The 23,320-nt window shown below is 49.2% G+C and overlaps 1 protein-coding gene across 6 annotated transcripts in view; it reads left to right on the forward strand.

Moving 5' to 3' along the window:
• WSCD1 (WSC domain containing 1) overlaps positions 1 to 23,320 on the forward strand; it is a 388,346-nt gene that overhangs the window by 311,264 nt on the left and 53,762 nt on the right. Inside the window, exon 1 of one of the 6 annotated variants that reach the window (XM_073004643.1) lies at positions 21,617 to 21,708. The exons of 4 other annotated variants lie outside the window; for them this stretch is intronic. The gene's annotated coding sequence lies outside the window, so the exon portion shown is untranslated. Of the gene's footprint in view, positions 1 to 21,616; positions 21,709 to 22,919; positions 23,216 to 23,320 lie in introns of those variants that run through there. One more of the 6 variants, XM_008010036.3, reaches the window with a different exon arrangement.

Genomic DNA, 23,320 nt, shown 5'->3' on the forward strand with positions numbered 1-23,320 from the left:
GTTCTGCTTGGGAAGGCAGCCATGCCGCTAATTGGCTTCAGGGATAAAGATGTGGTTGGGGGATGGCTATTTACTTCACAGTGGGAAACATACATTTCAATTTGCTTGATCACAACCCAGTCTGGTGCTCTGAGGAGACTGTGGGTTGGGGCGACTGGGGAGCTGGCAGGGACAGGCACTGGGCTGGGATGGCCGGGAAACAGCTCAGCTTTAAAGTGTTTGCACTGCTTCCTAATTAAAGAATAAGCCCACAAAGAAGAGAGTTGAGTAATGTTCAGGAATTGGAATCTGGGCAGCTGCAAATCTCCATGTTGAAAATTAATCTTCTTTCTGGCTCTAAGACAATGTACTTTGGTATTTTCTCGGATGAATGTGGCTTCACCACTACTATCCAGTGGGGTTTTCCAGAGCTGAAATGCAAGTCCTGGTGCAAGGACGGCAAACACGGAGCAAATGTCTGCTAGCTACCATCCTGCACCCGTGACAGACATCACTAATCAATCAAAGCACACGTTCCCATGAAGCCTAAACAGAGCTTGAGAGTTATTTTTAAGGCGCGAATGTCTGCTAGCTACCATCCTGCACCCGTGACAGACATCACTAATCAATCAAAGCACGCATTCCCATGAAGGCTAAACAGAGCTCGACAGTTTATTTTTAAGGCAGCACTTCAGACAGCCACTAACAATGGAATCAAATTGAAACATAAAATCTATTTGCAATGCCTGCCCTTGAAGTCAGGTATGGTCTTAGAGGACAGATAGATCTTGCTTAAAGTAAGTTCACTAGACCAAAGTTTTAAAAGCCATTATGATGCTGGGGTAGGCCCAATAAAAGAGTGGGTGAACCCATAGTCAGGAAACTAGCGAGACTCCAGTTCCGTCCGTCCTTTCAGTTACATCTTGTGTTTTCTCTCAGTTAAGTGATCAACCAAGCCTCTACTTGACCAGCTCAGTGATGAAGAACTCACGATCTTACAAGGAAGCCTATGACTATTTTTGCTCAGCTCTGAACTACAGGCCATGAAGTCAGCTGACCCTGGGTTTGTGTCCTGGCTTGTGCTGTTCTAACGGTGACTCTGAGCAAGTCACATCATCTTTCATCTATAAAGTGTGGGGAAGTCGTGCCTGGTTCAGGGAGGTGTGATGTATAACTGAATGTATGTTAAAAAAAAAAAAACTTGCAGAATGCCGGCTGGGCACGGTGGCTCACGCCTGTAATCCCAGCACTTTGGGAGGCAGAGGCAGGTGGATCACAAGGTCAGGAGATCAAGACCATCCTGGCTAACACGGTGAAACCCCGTCTCTACTAAAAATACAAAACATTAGCCAGGTGTGGTGGTGGGCACCTGTAGTCCCAGCTACTCAGGAGGCTGAGGCAGGAGAATGGTGTGAACCTGGGAGGCAGAGCTTGCAGTGAGCAGAGATCGTGCCACTGCACTCCAGCCTGGGTGACAGAGCGAGACTCCATCTCAAAAACAAACAAACAAGCAAACAAACAAACAAACAACTTGCAAAATGCTTCACATGTGGTTGGTGCACAAAGCGTACAGATCTTCGTTTCTACATTGTCCCCAGATCTGCCTTACTGAAGCTTCCAACACTGGTTCCTTGGGGACCTCAGAATATATCTGCCTCCTCCTCCCCATGACAGCCTGGCAGATGTTTAAAGACACATTTGAACACAGAGTGTCACACCTTTTCTCGTTCCTTCAACATTGACAGAAATCTTCTGTCTAATGCTCGCTACCTCTGTACTTGCTCTTAGCATGTGGACCAAACTCTCAGGTTATCTCTGACCATACCTGGGCGGCAGGACTTTCACCTCCCTCCTTCTGTACCCTAGACACCGATTCACTCATTCACTAATTCATTCACATGTTCGTTCACTTAGTAAATACATCACCAAGTTCCTGCTAGGTCTTAGGCACTTTGCTAGGAACAGAGAATACAGTGATGACTTCAATAATTGACACAACTCCCCTGCCCTTTGTTGGTGAATTCGGGCATTGTTCTGCAAATTCATAGATTCCAGAAATATTTAATTGTGTATGTTACCCTGCAAGAAGTTATAGATGTAGCAGAAAATAAGGCTCATGTAGTTCCTGCTTTTTGTTCATTCAACCACTTAACGATTATTTATTAATTTGTTGAGCAGACTTGAAGTTGGACAAACAAACAAGGAACCACTGGCACAAATATTATGAAGACATGTAGGTGCTGTGGGAGACTAGGACAGGGATTTGCCTTGGTCTTTTTATTTTATTAGTGTGACACACACACACATATACATAGCGTATTTATTTATGGATTTATTTATTTGTTTTTGAGATGGAGTCTCACTTTGTCACCGGGTTGTTGTGCAGTGGTACAATCTCGGCTCACCACAGTCTCCACCTCCTGGGTTCAAGCAATTCTCCTGTCTCAGCCTCCCAAGTAGCTGGGATTTCAGGTGCACACCACCACCTGGGACAGGGTTTCACCATGTTGGTCAGGCTGGTCTCAAACTTCTGACCTCAGGTCATCTGCTCGCCTCGGCCTCCTAAAGTGCTGGGATGACAGGCATGAGCCACCGCGCCTGGTTGCATATGTATATTTATACATAGTATATGTATGTATTTGTATATATACACATACACACCCAGTACATATATTTTGTGTGTATATATAGTATATATTTTTATATAGTATATATTTTGTATATATAACATTTCGTATATATTTATGAATATATTTATATTTATTTGCCATTTTAATCGTCCTTAAGTACATATTGGTTACATGTAATCAGTGGCATTAATTACATTCACAACATTATATAACCATCACCACTATCTGTTTCCAAAATTTTTTCATTCCCCCTCAAACAAACGGCCCGTTAAGCAATTATTCCTCCTTCCCTCCTCTCCCAGCCCCTGGTGGCCTCTAATCTACTTTCTGTTTCTATAAATTTGCCTATTCTGGATATTTCGTATGAACAGAAAAATACGAAATGTATCCTTTGTGTCTGCATCTTTCACCTAGCATAATATTTTCAAGGTTCATCCATGTTGTGGCAGGTATCAGAGCTGATTAATATTTTTATGGCTGAATAACATTTCTCTGTATGGGTGTACCCACACAGTGAACCCATTTTGTTCATTCATCTGTTGATAGACCCTTGGCTTGTTTCCACCTTTGGCTTTTGTGAATAATGTTACTATGAACATGTGCATGCGAGTGTCTGCTTCGTCCCTATTTTCAAATATTTTGGGTATAGATGGTCTTAGTAATACCTAAATTTTAGGTGCACAGAACTGGATTAAGCACAATCCTTAGTTCATGTTGTGGACCAAATGGTATTTCCCCCTAGTTCGTATGTTGAACTTCTATTCCCCTGTTTGACTGTAACTGGAGACAGGACTGTCAAGGATGTAATTAAGGTTACATGAAGTCATAATGATGAAGCCCTAATCCAAACAGGACTGGTATCTTTAGAAGGAGACAAAGAGACACCAGGAGCTCAAGCCCACAGAGGAAAGGCCACGTGAAGACACAGCAAGAAGACAGCCATCCCTAAGCCAGGAAAAGTGCCCTCACCAGAAACCAACCCTCCTGACACCTTGATCTTGGACTTTCAGCCTCTAGAACTGTGAAAAAATAAATTTCTGTTGTTTAAACCACCCAGTGTTTTGTATTCTGTTATGGCAGCCTGAGCAGATGAATACATTTTTATAATACACTTTCATTTTTGGTCCATGTGTGATCCAATTTTATTATTAATTAATTATCAATTATTTGATTACCTTGAGTTGTAGTTCTCTCTCTTTTTTTTTTTTTTTTTTTTTAATTTTAGAGACGGGTTTTGCCATGTTGTCCAGGCTGGTCTCAAACTCCTGAACTCATGTGATCCACCTGCCTCAGCCTCCCAAAGTGCTGGAATTACAGGCGTGAGCCACTGTGTCTACAACTAAAGTTGTAGTTCTTTACATGTTATTGACACTAATCCTTGTATGTATTATGTCTTCTTCTAGCCTTATTGAGTATGATATGAGGTGTAGGCATCAAGCTGTACTTCTTCCTAGATGAATACCTAATTAAAATAGCACTATTTATTTAAAAACAAAATAACAAAATAGAAAACAAAACAAAAAAATCCTTCCCTTTTCCATTGTCTTGATATGTAAGTCTATTGTCTATCTGCATATGAATCTTTTTCTGGACTCTATTAGTCTATTTTTCTATTTTTGCACCACTTCCCTAACTGACTGAATTACTCTGGCATCAAAATAAGTCCTGTTATTTGTTAGCATAAGTCATTTCTCCTGGATCTTCTTTGTCAGAAATGTCCTGGCTTTACTCCTACATACATACTTTCTACAGGCTTTACTCCTACATACAAATGTAGGCTCACTTTAGAAGCTGCTGTTAAAAATTTAGCACTCTGGAATTTTGATTGGAATTTTACTGGATCTGAGCACCTTCATGATGTTAAGACTGACCCTGTCCATGAATGTTGTATAGCTCTAGCTCCGTCCTGTGACTTAAATAATTATTAAAATTTATCCAGGTAAAAAAGTCAAGAAGGAGCAGGAGAACAAACGAGCAAGCTGCATGTGTAAAGGCCCTGGGGCCTGAATAGGTAGAATTCACTGGTGGCATGGGGAGATGGTCCATATAACTGAAGCACAGAATGAGGAGGAATGGGGGAGAGATGAGATTAAAGACGAAGGCAGTGCTGTAAGGATCTGGAGAGTTCTAAGAAGATCACTGATATGACCAGAATTTCATTCTAGAAGGACTACTCTGAGGAGGGAAGAATGGACTAGGGGAGGGGGAAGAAGAGAAACAAGGAGACAAGAAAATTACTGCTGTTGTCTGGGAGAGAGACACCTCGGACCAGGGTGTTGTCAGTGGTGTCGGAGAGAAGTGAACAGATTTGAAGTTTATTTAGAAAGTAAATTTGGGGCCGGGCGCGGTGGCTCACGCTTATAATCCTAGCACTTTGGGAGGCTGAGGCAGGTGGATCGCAAGGTCAGGAGTTCATGAACAGTCTGGCCAAGATGGTGAAACCCCGTCTCTACTAAAAACAGAAAAAATTAGCCACGCATGGTGGTGGGCGCCTGTAATCCCAGCTACTCGGGAGGCTGAGGCAGAGAATTGCTTGAACCCGGGAGGCAGAAGTTGCAGTGAGCCAAGATCGTGCCACTGCTCTCCAGCCTGGGCAACAGAGTGAGAATTTAAAAAAAAAAGGAAATCTGGAATCAACGGGATATAGTGACTAAATAGTCATGTGTGAGGGAGACAGGCAGGAGGAGAGAATGATGCCTTAGTTTCTGGTTTGGGTGACAGAACAAACAGGGTTACCAATTGTTAGAAGGAAACTCCTTTTTCTCCACTCCTGGTTCCCAGGAGAAGAGATTTGCCCCTGAGCACACATGACCTTTCTCCAGCTTTTCACATGCTGACTCTTCTGACAGGTAAACTTGGGAAGAATAACTGCACTGGGCTTTGTCCTTCTTCTTTTGGTCAAGAACTTTTGCCCTCTGACTTCAGAGGGCAAAAGTTCTCTGCTCTTCTAAGACATAAGACTTACTTGGGCAGAACCCTCCATGCTGCAGGCTGGCGCTGCCTGGGACTAGGTGGATATACCTGCCAGGTTCGGGGGTTTAGTACTAGGAAGCCACTTGTCTAATAGACCCAAGGCCACATTTTCCACTTGACTTCTAGAAGTAATAAACTTGTTATTTTGGCCTTTACTTTTTATTTTGTTTCACAACTTGTTCAAAACCTAGGAGAAGTAGCAGGGAACCACTTGGTAGGGATTTCTTCACAAATCCTTAATATTTCATGCACTGGGGAAGAAAAAAATAGGTTTGGAATTCAGGATGTCACATTTGTACATGGAGTGGTTTCAGGGGCAGCAAGAGCTTGTGGCTATGACTCTGGGCATCACACTTTAATCTTGGTAGTTTCTAGACACCTGGATTCATCCAGATAGGTTCTGTATAGCTGTGTGGTTGTCTTTTAACAGTTCTTGTAGAGACAGGCAGGTTGTGCCTTAGGCCAAGTGATATGTTGACTCTGTGGGTGACTGTAGCTTTTGATCCATGTAGAAAAAAATTGAGGTCTCTGAACACCTCCCCAATAAATAGCACCTTATTCCTCACTCAAGGTGTGAAAAAGTTGAACAAACAAACAAAAAATAAAGATAGAGGTGCACAAATCTTTCACTACGGCATCAAGCCAGGCAGAGGGACCTGACTGTGCTCTGCTACCTGGACCAGGGCAGGTGGTCCCCCTGCAGGGATGGAGCAGTAGAGTCCCCGCTTCCTGTGGCCGCTCACTTCTGAGAGGATGAAGGAACAAAGACGGGCGGGGGTTGGGGGGGAGCTTTGAAAAAGGCTTCTGTGAATCGCTTGGACCTGGGAGGCGGAGGTGGCAGTGAGCTGAGATCGCGCCACTGCACTCCAGCCCGGGCGACAGAGCCAGACTCCGTCTGAAAAAAAGAAAAAGAAAAGGAAAAGCTTTCTGCATGCAAACTAGGAAAGGGGAGAAGACATTCCCTTCAACTCTGTTCTTTGAGATGGGAACTCAGGAAGAAGAGCATCCAGCTGGCTTCCTAGAAGTCTGCCAGTGCACAGAGCCCTTTGCAAAAGCTGTAAATCCAACAGTCAGCATGCTGGGTTTCTTTGAGGAATCCTGAGCAGGCACACTCTTTTCTTTCCTTTGCATCTTCACCTGGCCCTGTCCTGCTCTGGGAAGGAGCTAGGCAGGGGCCAGTTAGGGTCAGTAGGTGCTGGTTCTAGAAACACCTAAAGTGCTAGGAATTCCATGACTGCCACTATGCCCTGAGCTCACGGGGCCATGGGCTGTGAAACAGGTCCTCTGTTATTTACATTAGGGCCCAGGTAAATAATTCAGCAGTGTTTCTGCCCCTGTAGCACGTTCAGCTGCGGCATTTAACTAAAGTTCTGCTGGGATTGCCTTGTTTCCAGCATTTTCTGACCTCTGACCCCAGTGAATTTAATTTCTGCTCCTTTAATAATTTCTGAGGGTGTCGATTCTGTCGAGTGAGCAGGTTCCCTCCTGCAGAAATCAACTTAAATTCTGAGGCTGCACACTGCATATTCAGGAAGACCGAGCCCTGATCTGTTTTGGGTGCAAGCAGGAGAGGTGAGCAGGACTTGTTCTGCCTGCAGCCGAGGGGGCAGGCATAGCCCTACCTGAGTGTGTGCACTTAGGGATGGTCTTTTCCCGGGTGAGTTGCTGCCTCAGAGGCTTTTGGCCCTGGGATAGGCCCCTTTCCTGGATTCCTGCGGGAACCAGAATAGCTGTGAGATTGCATGGTGTTCTAGTGGGACGTGCAAACCCCTCCCTCATCGCTCATTCATTCCTTACGTCAACAACAGCATATGTTCCAAGCACTGGGCTGGTTCCTGGAGGTGGTAAAGATGAGAAATATGTGGTGCTTTAGCGGTCCTTTATGGCCCTTTAGGGAAAGATAGATGTGTGCGGTAGATGGGTGCAGAAGGGTTGAGTTAGGCTGGAGGGTGAGGTCACCTCATAGCTGGGGGTCATCGATGAGCACCTGAGCCTGGAGGGGCCAATCAAGCCTCAGTCTGCAGAACTTTGCAACTGAATCAGGAATGACCCAACTTTCCAGTGGCTAGAACCATAAGGTATAGTTAGATGCCTACGGGGTGGCTGTTTTTATTTTTATTTTTAAATCGAGTCTCACTCTGTCTCCCAGGCTGGAGTGCAGTGGTGCAATCTCAGCTCACTGCAGCGTCTGCCTCCCGGGTTCCAGCAATTCTCCTGCCTCAGCCTCCTGAGTAGCTGGGACTACAGGCACACGCTGCCATGCCCGGCTAATTTTTGTATTTTTTAGTAGAGACAGGGTTTCACCATGTTGGTCAGGCTGGTCTTAATTTCCTGACCTCGTGATCTGCCCTCCTCGGCCTCCCAAAGTCCTAGGACTGCAGGTGTGAGCCACTGCGCCCAGCTGGGGTGACATTTTTTAAGTTTGTGGCTAAATCAAGGAGGATGCTGGTCTGCAGAGAGAGACAGACAGATGGAGAGAGAGAGAGAGAGAGAGAGAGAGAGAGAGAGAGAGAGAGAGAGAGAGAGAAAGAGGCCAATGCTCAGAGAAAAGCAGATGTAAAAGGGGGGAAGTGGGTAATCGCTGCATTTCCAGAGGTTTTCCAAGTTTCTATTCCAAACCTTATGGATGCCCAGCAAGCTAGCTTGAACAAGTGCCTGACGTTTATCAACAAACGTGTTTGTAGAGTGTCATGACAGGCAGTTGTGGTATACTGAAACAATTGTAACATGGACAGGAGAGGAGGCTGCAGGAGCACAAACTGAGGACCTTTAACTCCCGATGATGGAGTTCGGCCGGCGAAGAAAGTCTTCCCAAAAAATGGACATTCAATCCCAGTCAGGAAGGACGAATACCAGTGACCAACATCATTTACCTCTCACCCTAGGACAGACACTCTTACAGATGCTCTCTGATTATCTGTAATTTCGTTTTTGTAGCAGCCTAGGAAATAGGGATGATGATGATCCCATTTTTCAGATGGGAAGACTAAGGCTCGGAGAGGCAAAGTTGCTTGCCTAAGATCATCACATCTTGGCAGTGGTGGAGCTGAAATTTGCACCCTCGCCCCTGGCTTTGTTCTGCCACTGGGCTTGACCGCCTCCCTGCCCCCTGCACCCCTCCGCATGGTTTACCACAAGGGCAAGGAGCGGGCAGTGATGCACTGGGGCTGACACTTCGTGTAGAGGAAACAGCGTGGACAGAGAAGGGTAGAGAGGAGGAGGAGAGGACAGTGAGCCTGGGCAGGATCTGCTACCTGATTTGTAGGGCCCAGTGCAAAATGAGAATGTTTCGAGATGGCAAGAGCAGGACATTAAACCAGGTGTGGACCTTTCTAGATCCTGGGCCCTGGGAGCCTGTGCACCCCGGAAGACAGCCAGGAGTTTGGGCAAGCACCCACCATTGCTTCCTGCCAGCGGCTCAAGAGGGAAGCCTGTGTCTCTGGCAGGGGTAGGGGGAGACCACTCGATAATTCCCCAGTGCAGCCAGCACAGTCTCCTCGTGGTGGGGATTGTGGTCCCAGATGAGGGCAGGGTGGGCCTCTTTTTGCAAAGCCAGAGGGTGTGGATTCAGACCTGCAGGGGATGAGGAGCCAGTAAAAGATTTTGAGAAACCAGCGATGCCATCTAAGATTGTGTTTCTACGTAGCAGACCACTGGAAGCACTAAAAAGAGGCTGGATGGGTGGCAGTCATTGTTTCTGCAAGTAATTCCAAAAGCGCTTTTCTTTTCTTTTCTTTTCTTCTTTTCTTTTCTTTTCTTTCCTTTCCTTTCCTTTTCTTTCCTTTCCTTTTCTTTCTCTTTCTTTCTTCTTTTTTTTTGAGACAGAGTCTTGCTCTATCACCCAGGCTGCAGTGCAATGGCAAGATCTTGGCTCACTGCAACCTCCGCCTCCCGGGTTCAAGAGATTCTCCTGTCTCAGCCTCCCGAGTAGCTGGGATTATAGGCACGAGCCACCATGCCTAGCTAATTTTTGTATTTTTAGTAGAGATGGGGTTTCCCATATTGGTCAGGCTGGTCTCCAACTCCTGACCTCAGGTGATCCGCCCGCCTCGGCCTCCCAAAGTGCTGGGATTATAGGCGTGAGCCACTGCGCCTGGCCAGGGGTTTTCTTAACACAATCTGTTTGGGTTCTCTTGACTATTTGAGAGCATCTGGCCAAGAAAGTTCAGAGGTTGTAGTGAGAAAATACTCATAGAGGGGATGCTGAATCCATTAACACTGTATTTTTTTTTTTTAAACCTCTCAGCTGGAGGAAAACATTTAAATAGAAGTCATTAGCGAGCATGTTTCTGAAGCCAACAGTGCCTAATAAGTCAAAATTGCTTTCCCTAAAAAATGAAACCTATTGAAGGTTTTCAACCCCTCTTTTTGAAGTGCTCAATTAGGGTGAAGAAAAAAATCCATAGCTCTCCCTGGCTTGAAATTGTTGAAAGGCAGGAGTGCTTTCTGGTTAGGCATTGTCCAACCACAGTGATACAAATCAGCCCTTTAAGATAATTGATCTCTTGGAGAGGAGTTCGGAAATGGGTCCGCTCGGAGCTAAAAGCGTCGTAAATAAGCTGGGCTGGGAGACTGTGCCGGCCACACTGGCGAGTTACAGAGTGATCTCCCAGCTGCTGCCCACCAGAGGAACAGGCACTGGCCTGCTTCCTCCTGAGCCACACGGGCTGATGGATGGCAGGACCCGTGGCTGGCCAGTCCACATCCATTGTCCTCGTGGGAGAATGGACCTCAGAATGGGGCAGGGACTTCCCACAGTCCCGCAGCAAAAGGCAGTGGCAGACTGTGTTTTTCGGGGCCCCACTTCCCGACTGACCCAGGTGTTAAATGATCCCTCAGCAGGCACTGGAACGGTCAGCCCCCTGAGGCCCAGGAGTTGAGTTGAGGGGGGTCAGACCAACACCAGGACCCAAAGACACTCCAGTAAGTACAAACTCTGAGTCATAACGCAAACGAACCCACAAGAGAGCATTTGTGTGTGTGTGTGTGTGTGTGTGTGCAGGTACATAGATGTGTACATACATGTGTACCTGGGAATGCCTCTGTATACATGCCTGTGCTCGCATGTCCATGTGGATGTGCTGCAGCACATATGTGTGTGTTGTTTATGTGTGAATCTTTTATATGCCCGTGTGTGTATATGCGTATTTACACTCATGCATGTGTATGTGTGTGTGCTTACATATGTGTGTCTGTGATTGGATTGGGGGGCACTTTATTCTGTCTGGAGCAGTCAGAGAATTTAATCCAGGAGGCTGGGCACGGTGGCTCATGCCTGTAATCCCAGCACTTTGGGAGGCTGAGGTGGGCGGATTAACTGAGGTCAGGAGTTCGAGACCAGCCTGGCCAACATGATGAAACCCCTTATCTACCAAAAATACCAAAAATTAGCTGGGCGTGGTGGCGGGCGCCTGTTAGGAGGGTGAGGCAGGGGAATCATCCAAACCAGAAGGCAGAGGTTACAGTGAGCCGAGATGCACTCCAGCCTGGATGATGGAACAAGGCTCCATCTCAAAAAAAAAAAAAAAAAAAAAAGAGAAAATTTAATCCAGGGGCTGAGGGTAAAGTCTTGGGCAAGGCTGGAAAAACGTGGATGGCGAGTCTGGCTGCATCAGGTGTAGACTGGTTATGGAGTTTGTGTCTTATCTTGTAGGGCCTTGAAGGATCATAAGAAGGGGATGACCTGCCCAAACCTGCATCCTAGACGCTATAAATCCCTGCATATAGGGTGAAATTATTTTTCCCTCAGGAAAGATTCCTTCCAAAATGTGTCGCGTAACAAAGAGGGCATTGCCTAGATTATTTCAAAAAGCAGTACTGTTTGGAGAAAGTCATGGTAGCTTGAAACCCTATCAGTCTGTCAGTAAAAATAAAAGGAGACAAATAAATTGAGCACAGATGGAGTAGTTAATTATTCCTGAGAGCCTGACCCCATGATTGCTGGATGTTCTTGTAGCAACCCTTTCAAGGGTAATTTTAAGCAAGCGAGGAAGAGAGTTGTTTATGCTGAGGGCAAGATCCTGAAGATGGGCAAAGAAGTGCTTGTGGTTTGGGTGTGCAGGAGTGAGGTCTGACCTTATGAAAGATCAAGGATGGCTCTGAATGGACACCGAGGATGAGCCCTGGAGCGGGGCTGGGGCTGCCGCTGGACCCTGGAGAGGGGGCCCAGGGTCCAGGAGACAGCTGAGCCTGATCTGGGGTGAGGGAGGGGCAGAGGGCGAGGTGGATCCTGCAGGGTAAAGTGTGTCTCTGAAGTGCCGCATTCGTGCAGAGCCAGCTCCGTCCGCCTGCAAATCGAGGTGACAGAGACTTAGTGACTCCTAGTGCTTGCTGTCACTTCCCATTTCGCTGCTCCTCCCAGCTTGGTGGGAACTGGGTGGAGGCTGTCAGAGAGCCTGATGTACACCTGAGCCCTGTCAGCCCTCAGGTGTGGTGTGAGGAACCAGGAGGGGTGCTGACGCCGGGTCCACCGTCCAGGGCTATGCTAGCTGGGAGCAGGGAGAGGAAGGCGGGCAGGTGCTGAAACTGCCTCTGCACCTGGGGATCCTGAAGGGGAGCAGGTGGCCCCAGCTCTTTGCCCTAAGCTCAAACTGGGATTCTGAGGGTCAAACTCATACATAAACCAAAAGACCCTGCTCCACGCTCCCCACTACCGGTCGCCATGACAACGGCAGGCCCCGGTGATGGTCAGGATACACCATCCCTCCCTCCTCCGTATCAGGGCTTCCACCCACTGGTGAAGAATGCCCAGCGGTCTCAGCACCAAGCTCCAGGAGAAGGCCAAGTGCATTGGGGTTTCCTTGCGCACCTGCAGCCTCCTGCCTCGCCCCGTGCTCACACCCCGGGAACTTCTCCCCTTCCCCTAGCATTCCACGTATGTCTGCTGTTCTAGACCCAGGCAAACCACACCATCCCGTCCTCATCCTTGAATACTCATCTTCTCCATCCACTCCATCCACTTCTTTGAAGTGTTCTCCTCTGACGCTGCTCCTATTCTTTGAAAATGCATTCCTTGTTCTTCTGAGCGGCCCACACTGATGAAAGCAGGATGGGCAGAGCCTTTCTGAATGATGAGGACACCCTCTGTGTCTCCAGGTCCTCCACCGGCTCCCAGCCCTTGATCACCTCCTCCTTCACCCCAGCCGGTGTCCAAATCTTACACCTCCCAGACGTGGAAACATAGCCCTGCCTCAACACAGCCCTGGGTAGAGATGGAGGGGATGGACGGAGAAGCAAGATATTGGGCACCATTCATCAAACATATCCTTCCTGAGCCCTGCCCTGTGCAGACGCTGTCTAGGTTCTGAGGAAGCAGCATTCATCAACTCTGGCATGGCCCCTGCCTGTGGATACGTCCAGTGTTAGAAGCAGACATTAACCCAGTAAGTACCCACATGAGAATATAACTACAAATTAGGACAAAATCTCTGAAGGAAAAGAAATAAGTAAAATCATGCCTGGAAGGTGTGAGTCACAAGGCAGATACCCAACAGGTCTTCTCTTCTCTAACTTCATGATCTGCATTTTTCTGAGGAGGAAACTGAGGCTCTGAGGGGTGAGAAGACTTGGGGAACACGTGATCATGTGATTCACAAGTACCAGAGTCAGCCTGGTCTGTGGAGAGTCTTGAACTTCTGCATTTCTGGTGTGTGTGTGTGTGTGTGTGTGTGTGTGTGTGTCCGAGACAGAGTTTTGCTCTTCTTGCTCAGGTTGGAGTGCAGTAGCATGATCTCGGCTCATTGCAAACTCCACCTCCTGGGTTCGAGCGATTCTCCTGCCTCAGCCTTCTGAGTAGCTGGGATTACAGGCATGCACCACCACGCCCAGCTAACTTTTTGTATTTTTAGTAGAGACGGGGTTTCACCATGTTGGCCAGGCTGGTCTCAAACTCCTGACCTCAGGTGATCCGCCCATCTCAGCCTCCCAAAGTTCTGGGATTACAGGCACTCTGTTTCTTCTCAACACCTTATCCCTTGTTCCCTCTGGAGAGAACACATGGGTGGAAACAGAAGGAAATAGACAAAAACCCAGAGGAGCTCTTTATTTATCCTGGTTACTTTGCCCTCCCTTTCTATTTATGTCTTATGATAGAAGTTCTTTATTTATTCAGGTTACTTTGCCCTCCCTTTCTATTTATATCTTGTGATAGAATGGTTTTCTCTTGACAGCGAGCCCACAGACCTAGGGGATCTGGCACTTGGGTTGGATGCAGGGCTGTGTCTGGGAATTCTTTTCTCTCCCTCTTCTTCTCCCTAGAGGATCCCTTGATCGAGCTCAAGGACCTCGAAGAGAATAGCAGCTCCTCCTCCCTCCTTGATCCCTTGGGCTCACGGGATGGACATTGGCCATGCCCTGTGTGAGTAATGACTCAACAGTGCCCTTTCCGTGGAATTTCCTTCTTCATCTGAGAGACGGAGAACAAGCACGTGTGTGCTGGCCGCGAGATGACTGTACAGAGGAAAGAGGCCAAAGTTTCCCTGAGAGGAGCTGCAGTTGTCCCGGTGTGCTCCGTGGGTGGGGTGGTGGGGAATGGACAGGTGGGTGGATGTGGGTGACTTGTTAGAGCCCATGGGGATGGGGTCCTTCAAAACCAAGTAGACCTGAGCTCCAACCAGCTTTCCCTTTCTAGCTGTATGATCTGGACTGAAGTCACTTAACCCCCTGAGCCTCAGTTTTCTCATCTGCAAAATGAGGCTACAACAGGACACATTGAAGAAGGTTGTGAGGAAGATTACATAAAACAGCATGTGACATGCTTAGCATGAGGCCCAGCAGTCCTACCGTCCTCAGCTGGGGGCAGATGACCTGGACAGGTGAAGCGGGGAGGTTTCCACATGGAGGGGCCTCACGGAGGAGTAGGGGGAGAGGAGGGAGAGATTGAGGCGGAAGTGGCTGGACAGAGGAGGTGACTGATGGAGAAAGTTTGTTTGAAAAGACTCAAACAGTGTGAGTATGAGCTTCCAAGCGTTCCTCTCACTTGGTCGGCAGACATCCATTAGGAATTCACTGATCCCATGCTGGCTATGGTGGGCTCATAGTTTGGGCTCATAAAAACAGCTAAGTGAGGCCGGGCGCGGTGGCTCACGCCTGTAATCCCAGCACTTTGGGAGGCCGAGGCGGGCAGATCACGAGGTCAGGAGTTCGAGACCATCCTGGCTAACACGGTGAAATCCCGTCTCTACTAAAAATACAAAAAAATTAGCCAGGCGTAGTGGCGGGCGCCTGCCTCAGCCTCCTGTAGTAGTCCCAGCTACTAGGGAGGCTGAGGCAGGAGAATGGCGTGAACCCGGGAGGCGGAGCTTGCAATGAGTCAAGATCGCGGTGCTGCAGTCCAGCCTGGGTGACAGAGCGAGACTCTGTCTCAAACAAAACAAAACAAAACAAAACAAAAAAACCCAAAAAAAAACAAAACAAAACAACAACAAAAACAAACAAACAAAAAACCCAAACAAACAATAAAACCACCTAAGTGAGCAGGATTTTTTTCACCAGTACAAATATCCTTTATTTTTCTGCCATGTGTTCAGAGATAAAGGGTCCTCCATTGGTAGAGAAGCTCAGGCGTGTCACCGAGGACCTGGGATACTATTTTATTTGTGCTTTTTCCCCTTAGAGGGTTGGCTTGTCACCTCCTGGTCACAAGATGACACAGAAAAGAGCCAGCAGTGCAGCTAGTTTTATATGCTCCAATAGAAAGCCCTAAAAAGGAGAGGGCGAGAAAAGGGATTAGAAAGAACTAAAAGTGTTTCACTTTCTTAAAAATATTTCCAAACAAAGAATGAATTTGCCCTGGAAAGGATGCTTACGAAGCATTTATGGCACCCATTGACATCAGTGTGTTGTTCTCTCTTGAGTTGCAGTAAGGCAGGCGCGACCGGCTGTTTAAGTGGATAAATCTGCCCATGTGGGGTCAAGGAGCAGAGGTGGAAGTAGAGGCTGGGGAGAACCACTCTGCCTCTCCAGTAACCCTTTCCGTGCTGCTGGGATGAAGAGGGGCACAGGGAATGAGGGAGAGGCCCCTCACCCAGACCAGGTGTGCCTCCCGGAATCTGTTAGCCGTGCATTCGGAACTTGACATCATGTTTTCTCCAGAATTTCATTTCAGCCACCTGCCATCTGCCAGCCCCAGTTCTGTTAGAGTTTCTTCCACAGCAGCCTCTCCTCCTCCCTGCCTTTCCTTAGGACACCAACCAGCTCTCTCTCACTGGAGGTTGGCCAATAGGCCCCACACCCCAAGAGGCGGTAGCAGTAGTCACATGACGCCACCAGCTTCAAAATCTCCTTTAGTCTGTGATGTCCGGTTGTTTGAAATGAGCCCACTGGACACTCTACGTGGTTAGTACGCCTAGTCACAAAAAGCAAGGCAGGAATGAGAAACCATCAAGGACCAGAAGAGAGTGGGGAGACATGACATCGCAATGCAGTGTGGTACCCTGGACTGGATCCTAGAGCAGAACGAGGCCATCAGTGAAAAAACCGGTGGAACTTAAGTCAAGTCTGGAGTTAATAGCTATGTGTCAATGTCAACCCATGTCTTTGTTTTGACAAAAGTCCTATAGTAGGCTGGACACGGTAGACCATGCCTGCAATCCCAGCAGTTTGGGAGGCTGAGGTGGGCAGATCACTTGAGGCCAGGAGTTCAAGGCCAGCCTGGCCAACATGGCAAAACCTCGTCTCTACTAAAAAGACAAAACTTAGCCGAGCATGGTGGTGCAAGCCTGTAGTCCCAGCTATTCAGGAGGCTGAGGCACGAGTATCGCTTGAACTTGGGAGGCGGAGGTTGCAGTGAACCGAGATCACACCACTGCACTCCAGCCTGGGTAACAGAGCAAGACTCTGTTTCCAATACAAAAAAGTACAATTGTAATAAAAGAGGTTAACAATGGGGAAAACCAGTGAGGGGTACACGAGCAGTCTCTGTTCTCTTTGCAACATGTCTGTAAATGTAAACTTATTCCAAAATGAAAAGTTTATTAAAGTGGACCCACCTCCTCTCTTATCAATGCTATCAGCTTGAGGTGTCCAGTAGCTTAATGTAGAAGATGACTTGCAAGTTCAGGACCTTTGATGAGTGACTTATAGGAAAATTCATAAAAATGGGATACAGACGAGGCGCTTTCTTCACTAAGCCCCTGTGTCTACCGGCTGGTGCACCCAAGGTGGCAGGAGGAGCAAAGCAGGGACCACTTCTGCCATCCTCTTGCCCCAGGGCTTTCTTGCTGCCCCAGTACCCTTGTACCTGCCGGTGGATGGCTGATCCCACAGGCCCTGCCTCTAACCCCACCGACTTCTGCCATCCGTGGTCCCTCAATGCTTTCTGTCCCTCAGACTTTCCCAGCTGCTGCCCCTGTGCCAGTAGAGGGGGTGATGTGGGATCAGGATGTTATAAACCCAGATCTGACAACGCTTATTCCAGCACCTGCTATATCACACCCCACACCAGCACTGGTTAGAGCTGGAAGAATCATCATAGCTATCATTTCTTGAATATAAACCCTATGCCAGAAACCCGGCACTAGAAATAAAATACTTTCCCCATTTTGCAGATTAAAAAACTACATCTGGGAAAATGATGTCATTTGCCCAAACTAAAAAAGCACAACTGGCCCCAAATCACTCTCTTCTTATTCCCCTGCCTTCCTTAAAGAAAAGCTCTTCAATAGCAACTAGACAACCTGCCCATTTTACAGAAGGGCAAAACAGGACTCAGGGAGGTAAGGTTTGGGTGAGACCACACAGCCTATTCACCTCTAGCCAGAAAAGGAACTCAGGCTTCCTCACTGTGCTCTCTTTGCCACCTCTGAATTACTGAAGCTTTCTGGGTACCTATGGCCCATGCCTAGGAAGTCTAGTTGCTTCTAGACTAGACCAGTGCTCCAGGAGGCTCCTCCCTTCCCAGTCAGGTACAGATTCCCTATTCCACTTCTCCCTGCCATCCTCCCACCCCCGACACCTCCGTGTCTGCAGGCACAGCTCAGCAGGGGGTACAATTACCATCTGTGTCACTGGCATCTTTACAGAGGCATATTTAAGTCACTGCAGCACTCACAGGAGAAAACAAGTAAATACACAGCCCAGCAAAGTGCTGAACCCAGCCTCAGGTCTGCTTGCACGGAGCAGGCGTCACTTCACAGCACTATGGGGGGAAAAGCAAAGCAAAGAAAGAAGAAACTGCGTCTTCCCTTTGGAGGTGTTGCCAAAGTTTCTCTCCATCTCTGAATGATGCTTCTTCAGATGATGTGATGTCCAGAGGAGCAAAAGGCAACCTTCACAGGTGGGATAGTCAAGCCTGTGTCACCTTGCGGGCCAGCATCCTGGTGGAGCAGCAGCCAAGAGCTGCATGGGTAAAGGAGGAGATTCCTGAGACGCAGGTGCCTCTGGGTGTCGATGGAGCACCTGCTTCCTCATCCCACCACAGTCCCTGGCAGGGGCACGCGGTGCAGTGAACCATCCGCACTCACCCTCTGGGTCTCTCTGGTGGCCAGTAGAATCCAATGGACTGGATACAGGACTCAGTCTGTGACACAGGGATCAGTCTGTGACCAGAGCAAGGGGAAGCAGCCTCTCGAATTCTTGGGAAGAAACATGACCACCGTGGGAAGCCTTCTTGGGTTTATTAAAAATATGTCATGCTAGGCACATCATGTTTTTAAAAACACCATTATTTATTTAATAAATATTTAGTAAGTATGCTTATGTGCCAAGAATTAAACTTGGCACCAAGGATACAGTTCTGAATGTGATAGTAAGTTCCCGGGCCATATTGGAGTTTAAATTCTAGCAGTGTGGGCTGTGAGGGTTGGGGAGGAGAAGACACACATAAACCGACAAACACACAGAGAGATGATAGGACAGTGAGTTTCATGAAGACTGGAAACTGGACAGTGAGGTGGACGCTTTAGCCAGAATGACAGGGCAGGCTCTGGGGAGGTGGCATTTGGAGGAAGAGAAGGTATCATAAGCTTGGTGGCTCAGGAGAGCATTGCACATGTGGCATTTCTGGAGTTTAGCAAAGCTTTGGGAAAAACCCCTTCTTGTAATATTTACTAAAATGTGTTATGTGCATATTCAATGGCAAATGTTGTTTTGCTTACACACTCAACAGACATTTTATTTGGTCCTTACAGGCACCCCCATGACGGAGGCATTTTCTCTGATTTGCAGATGACAGTGTTGAGGTCCAGAGAGATTGTGACTTGGTCAAGGCGAGAGAGATATGAGCCCCACCCCCGGCCCTTACCCCCACCTGGGCTTGTCACCCCCATGGCTATGACTGGTCAGGCTGCCTTTGTCAACACGACATAGAAGTGTGGGATGGATGATGACTCATCCCTGGTTGAATGACTATTTCCACGGCTGATGATGATTAGATGACTACCGTGAAGGGAGCTCATCAGGGTGGTGGCTCAGGCGTGGTCCACAGCCCTGCCTTGTCCACTGGTGCCAATGACCTGAAGGGGGGTTCAGTGGCCAGTCAGGGTTCAGCCTCCTCTCCAACCACCTCTGACCTTGCACCAGCTAGTATAAAGTCACTGGCAGTTTCTGTGACATCCTGTGTGTTTCACACTTCCCTGCCTTTGCAAAGAATGTCCCCCCACCCTTGTCTGGAATGGCCCCTGCACCTGGTGACCCAGGTGATGCCCACTTCTCTTCTAAAAGCCAGCTTACATGTCACCTCCTCCATGAAGTCTTCCCTGAATTCCTCCACACTGATGTTGCGAGTCATTTAGGTTCCAATGCACTATCTATCATCTATATCTATCAATTGATCTATCTATCTATCTACCTACCTACCTACCTATCTATCCATCTATCTATCTATCTATCCATCCATCCATCTATCACAGCTAGTTGCCATCCCAGCAGCCATCTACTAACACAGAAACAATTTCGATTAAGTGGGGATGTGCTCTGAGAAGACTGGCCTATCCCCAGAGGATGAATTATAATTAGCCAAACCCATTCCTCTTGGCCAGGTATTGGCTGAGGGGTACTCATAGGGTTCATTTCTGGCCAATGGGCGGTGCCAGAAGGAGGATCTGGCAAAAGTTTCCTTACCCAGTGAAAAAAGAAGTTCATGGGAAGAAATGTTCCTTCCTTTCTTGACTTAGGGAATTGTCATTTGGGGAAGTCACAAACAGTGCTTCAGTTGTCATTTTGCAGTCAGAAGGGGGCGGTCCAGGGAGCACGGAAAGGCCACCCCTGATCCTGACATCATTGAGCTGCTGAATCATCCAACCTTGGAACTGCCTACCTCCAGGCGTCTTGCTGTCTGACAACATAAACCCTTTGATTGACACCACTTTTACTTTGCTATTTGTTACTTGAGGCTGCAGGCATCCTGACTGATACAGCAGAGCTCTCTCTTTGTGGTACGTTTTCACTCTGGTCTGTTTTCTCGTCCAGTTCTTCACACTAGAAACTCCTGCAGGGGACTGGTTCTTTTTATCAAAGACTCTCCAGTGTTCAACACAAAATCTAACACACAATGGGTGCCTTGCTTAGTAAATAAATGAAAAGATGGCTGGCTGGAACGAAGGAGGAATAAGCCATCAGATGACATGAAGTTAGGAGGTGATGTAAATACCTAGGATCCAATAGTTGAGGTCTGCAAAGAGAGGAGTGGAGGACTCAAGAGCCAAACACAGAAAGATGGGATTGTTGTGAGATCAGACCTGTCTGATTCTTAGTCCCAGACTTCTAGGGGGTGGGGGGATACATTTCTCAGCAGTAAATGGACATATGATGGCAGCTTTGTGGGACCCATTGCTTTTGGGACAGGGATGGTATACAAGTGACTGTGAAACAGTCCCAACTATGTGGAGAGAAGAGCTGAGGGGCAAGGCGTTGGACTGTGATTAGGAGTGACTCTGTTATCAGTCCTCCCTATCACTTCTCACTGGTCACCATCACTAGAAAGAAGCGCTTTGTCCTGACACTGAAATACTCCTGGCCATGTTGACTCCCAAGTCCTTCTCAACTACTTCCTGAGTTCTTTCATGCACTTCCTTCCTCAACCTCCCTCCCTAGAGTCAGTAGTTGCCTCTAGCATCTACCCACACACGGGCTGTTTGGTGCTCCCCTGGTGGGGGGTGGGGGGCAGGTGCATCGTGACATCGGCACAGATGGCATGGATACCCAGCAGCCTTTTCCTTTCTCAAGTCACCTCCTTCCCTGGTGGCAGCCACATCAACTCTTCTGCTTGATTATTCTGTATCAAGCGTCTGATGCTGCAGACGGCCACTTCTCCTGAATAGTAGCTGCCCGGAAGTGTCTGGCTACCCAGAGGAGCCGGGCTTGAGTTCTCCTGGGTTCAACTGGCTGTGAGCCTTTTGTGGTCACCCACCTTAGGGCCTCCTCTGTCAAATGGGCACATGAAGGCATCTATAGACTTCTCATGAGTTTTAAGTGGGACAATGAGTACGAGAGGGCCAGGGCTGGCTTCATGGGTATGAGACCTGTGAAAGGCTCTGAATTCTGTGCTCAGAAGGGACCTGTACTGGTTTAATATCCTCCTTTTATCTCTTGAAATTCTTTATTTTAGGCCCTTCAAATTATGTAGCTGTTCCTGGAGAGGGCTTTGCAAACGAAACAGCATTGCAAGACCGCACAGTGGGTTGCTGTTGTAATCATAACAACACACACGTTCACATTCTGTAAAAGATATATGTGTGAAGGGGGCTTTTCTGCAAGGCTGGGACATTGAGGCAGCACAGAATTCGTCTCTCATTGACTGTATCCTCTTCCTAGGTTTAAGGATATTAAACCCAGGTGCCCCAAAATCTTCAGAGCACTCGGCCTTCATGCCGATGGTGCAGACTCTGCTCTAATTCTGCACTTGGCCAGACATGGCTATGCAAACTGCAGTGAGTCTCTTCCTACTCTGGGTGCCACCTGACTGACCCGCGTAAGGAGGGACTGTGACTGGTCCCCAGGCAAGCGCTTTCCCTGCCACCTGCACCTGTTGCAAGCCAGCTCCTCGGAACCAGGCCAAGCAGCTCTGCCCCTAGCGGGAGTCGGAGGCATGAAACTCCCTTTTAGGAAGACCCGGTAAGAAGCACCGCCACCTGCTCCTGCTGCCTGTGCTGTCCTCAGCTTCTGGGAGCATCTTAGCAGCCAGCCCCGGGTGAGGACAGGGTCCACTGGTGCACCTGGCAGATCAGGGTAGATGCTGTGACTTGGGGGCTTCGGGGGAACAGGGTGGGGCTCCTCATTGGGAAAAATCTTTAGGTTTGGATCCAGCCTTTATTTAAAGAGGCGGATTGTGTATAGACTTGTGTGACTGTTCAGTGTCTTTCCACCTCGGCGTGTGTGTGTGTGTGTGTGTGTGTGTGTGTGTGTGTGTGTGTGTGAGAGAGAGAGAGAGAGAGAGAGAGAGAGAGAGAGAGAGAGAAAGAAAGAACCTGTGGGTCAATTGCCCAGTGTGCCCCTCTATCCGAGAGTGTGTCTGTTAGTAGGCACCCGTGTGTGGCATTGCTTCTGTGGGTGACTATGTCAAGGCGTGGGTCTGTCGCTGTGTGCGGTGTGGAGCAGTATGATAAGCCGGTGGCTGACCCCCGAGTGTGTAGACACGGGAGCTGGTGTCAGGGTGTTTGTAGGGCTGCGGTTCTGTGTAGGTTTGTCTCAGATTGTGTGAAGAGTGTGGGTGTTCCAGCAGGTGCTGGTTTCTGAGTGTGAATGTGTGTGAAGCTGTGACCGTCTGTCTCTAGCTCTGCATGGGACGGTGATCCGGGGTGTGTGTGTGTGTGTGTGCGCGTGTGTGTGTATTAGAGTGCTACGAACTGTGTGGCTGTGTGTGTACGTGTGCGCGCCTGTCACGGTGGCCCAGTCTGCTTCTGGGTGAGTGGGGCAGAGCCCCGAGAGTGTGTGTCTGAGTGTGGCTGTCGGTGTCTCTGTCTGGGAAGCAGTGGTTCGGGATGTGTGTGTCAGGCAGTGTAGGGCTGTCGCTGTGAGTCTGCATCGGAGTGACAGCGGCGGCGTGCTCCTCTGCGCGGCAGTGCCCCGTGTGTTTGTGGGTCTGTGTCTGGGTGTGAGCGTCATGGTGCGTGTGTTGGAGCCCGTGGGGCACCGATGAAAGGCTGTGGCTCTGGGAGACTGGTGTGTGTGTGTGTGTGCGCGCGTGTGCGTGTGTGTGTGTATTAGAGTGGGTGGTGGCGTCTCTGCTCGGTAGTGGCGCGTGTGGTCCGCCCCGCGCGCGTGTCTCACGGGCCGGGTCAGGGCGTGGGCCCCCTCCCGCGAAGCCGCGACCCCTCCCCCGGGCGGCGGGCGGTGCGCACCGGCGCCTCTAGGACCCGGCGGCGGCCGGCCGCTGTCCCCGGGCCGCGCGAGTGAGCATGTGCAGAGCCCGGAGCCCGCTCGCCCGCCCGCCCGCCCGCCCGCCGCTCGCCCGCTGCCCGCCCCGGCTCCGCGCCCGCCAGCCCGCCCCGCCGCTCAGCCCGGACGCCAGCAGCCCCGGGGAGCCAGGCGGCGGCGCCCTGTGCTCGGGCGCGTGGGTCCGCTCGCCGCGAGCGGCCGGGGGCGTACGGGCGCCGGGGCTCCTGGGCTCCGGGCACTGCGGGGGCTGCGGGCTCGGCGCCCGGGGGAGGCGGGCCGTGGGCGCGGGTGCGGGCGCCCCAGCCGGCCGCGATCGCGGGGTGAGTCCTGTCTCCCGGCGCTCCATCCGGACCCCCGCGCGGGCTGGGAGCAGGGTGTTCCCCCCGCCGCGGGCAAACAAGTTTGTGCAGACGCCGCTGGGAGCG

Source organism: Chlorocebus sabaeus, chromosome 16 (genome assembly GCF_047675955.1).
Source record: "Chlorocebus sabaeus isolate Y175 chromosome 16, mChlSab1.0.hap1, whole genome shotgun sequence".
NCBI lineage: Eukaryota > Metazoa > Chordata > Mammalia > Primates > Cercopithecidae > Chlorocebus > Chlorocebus sabaeus.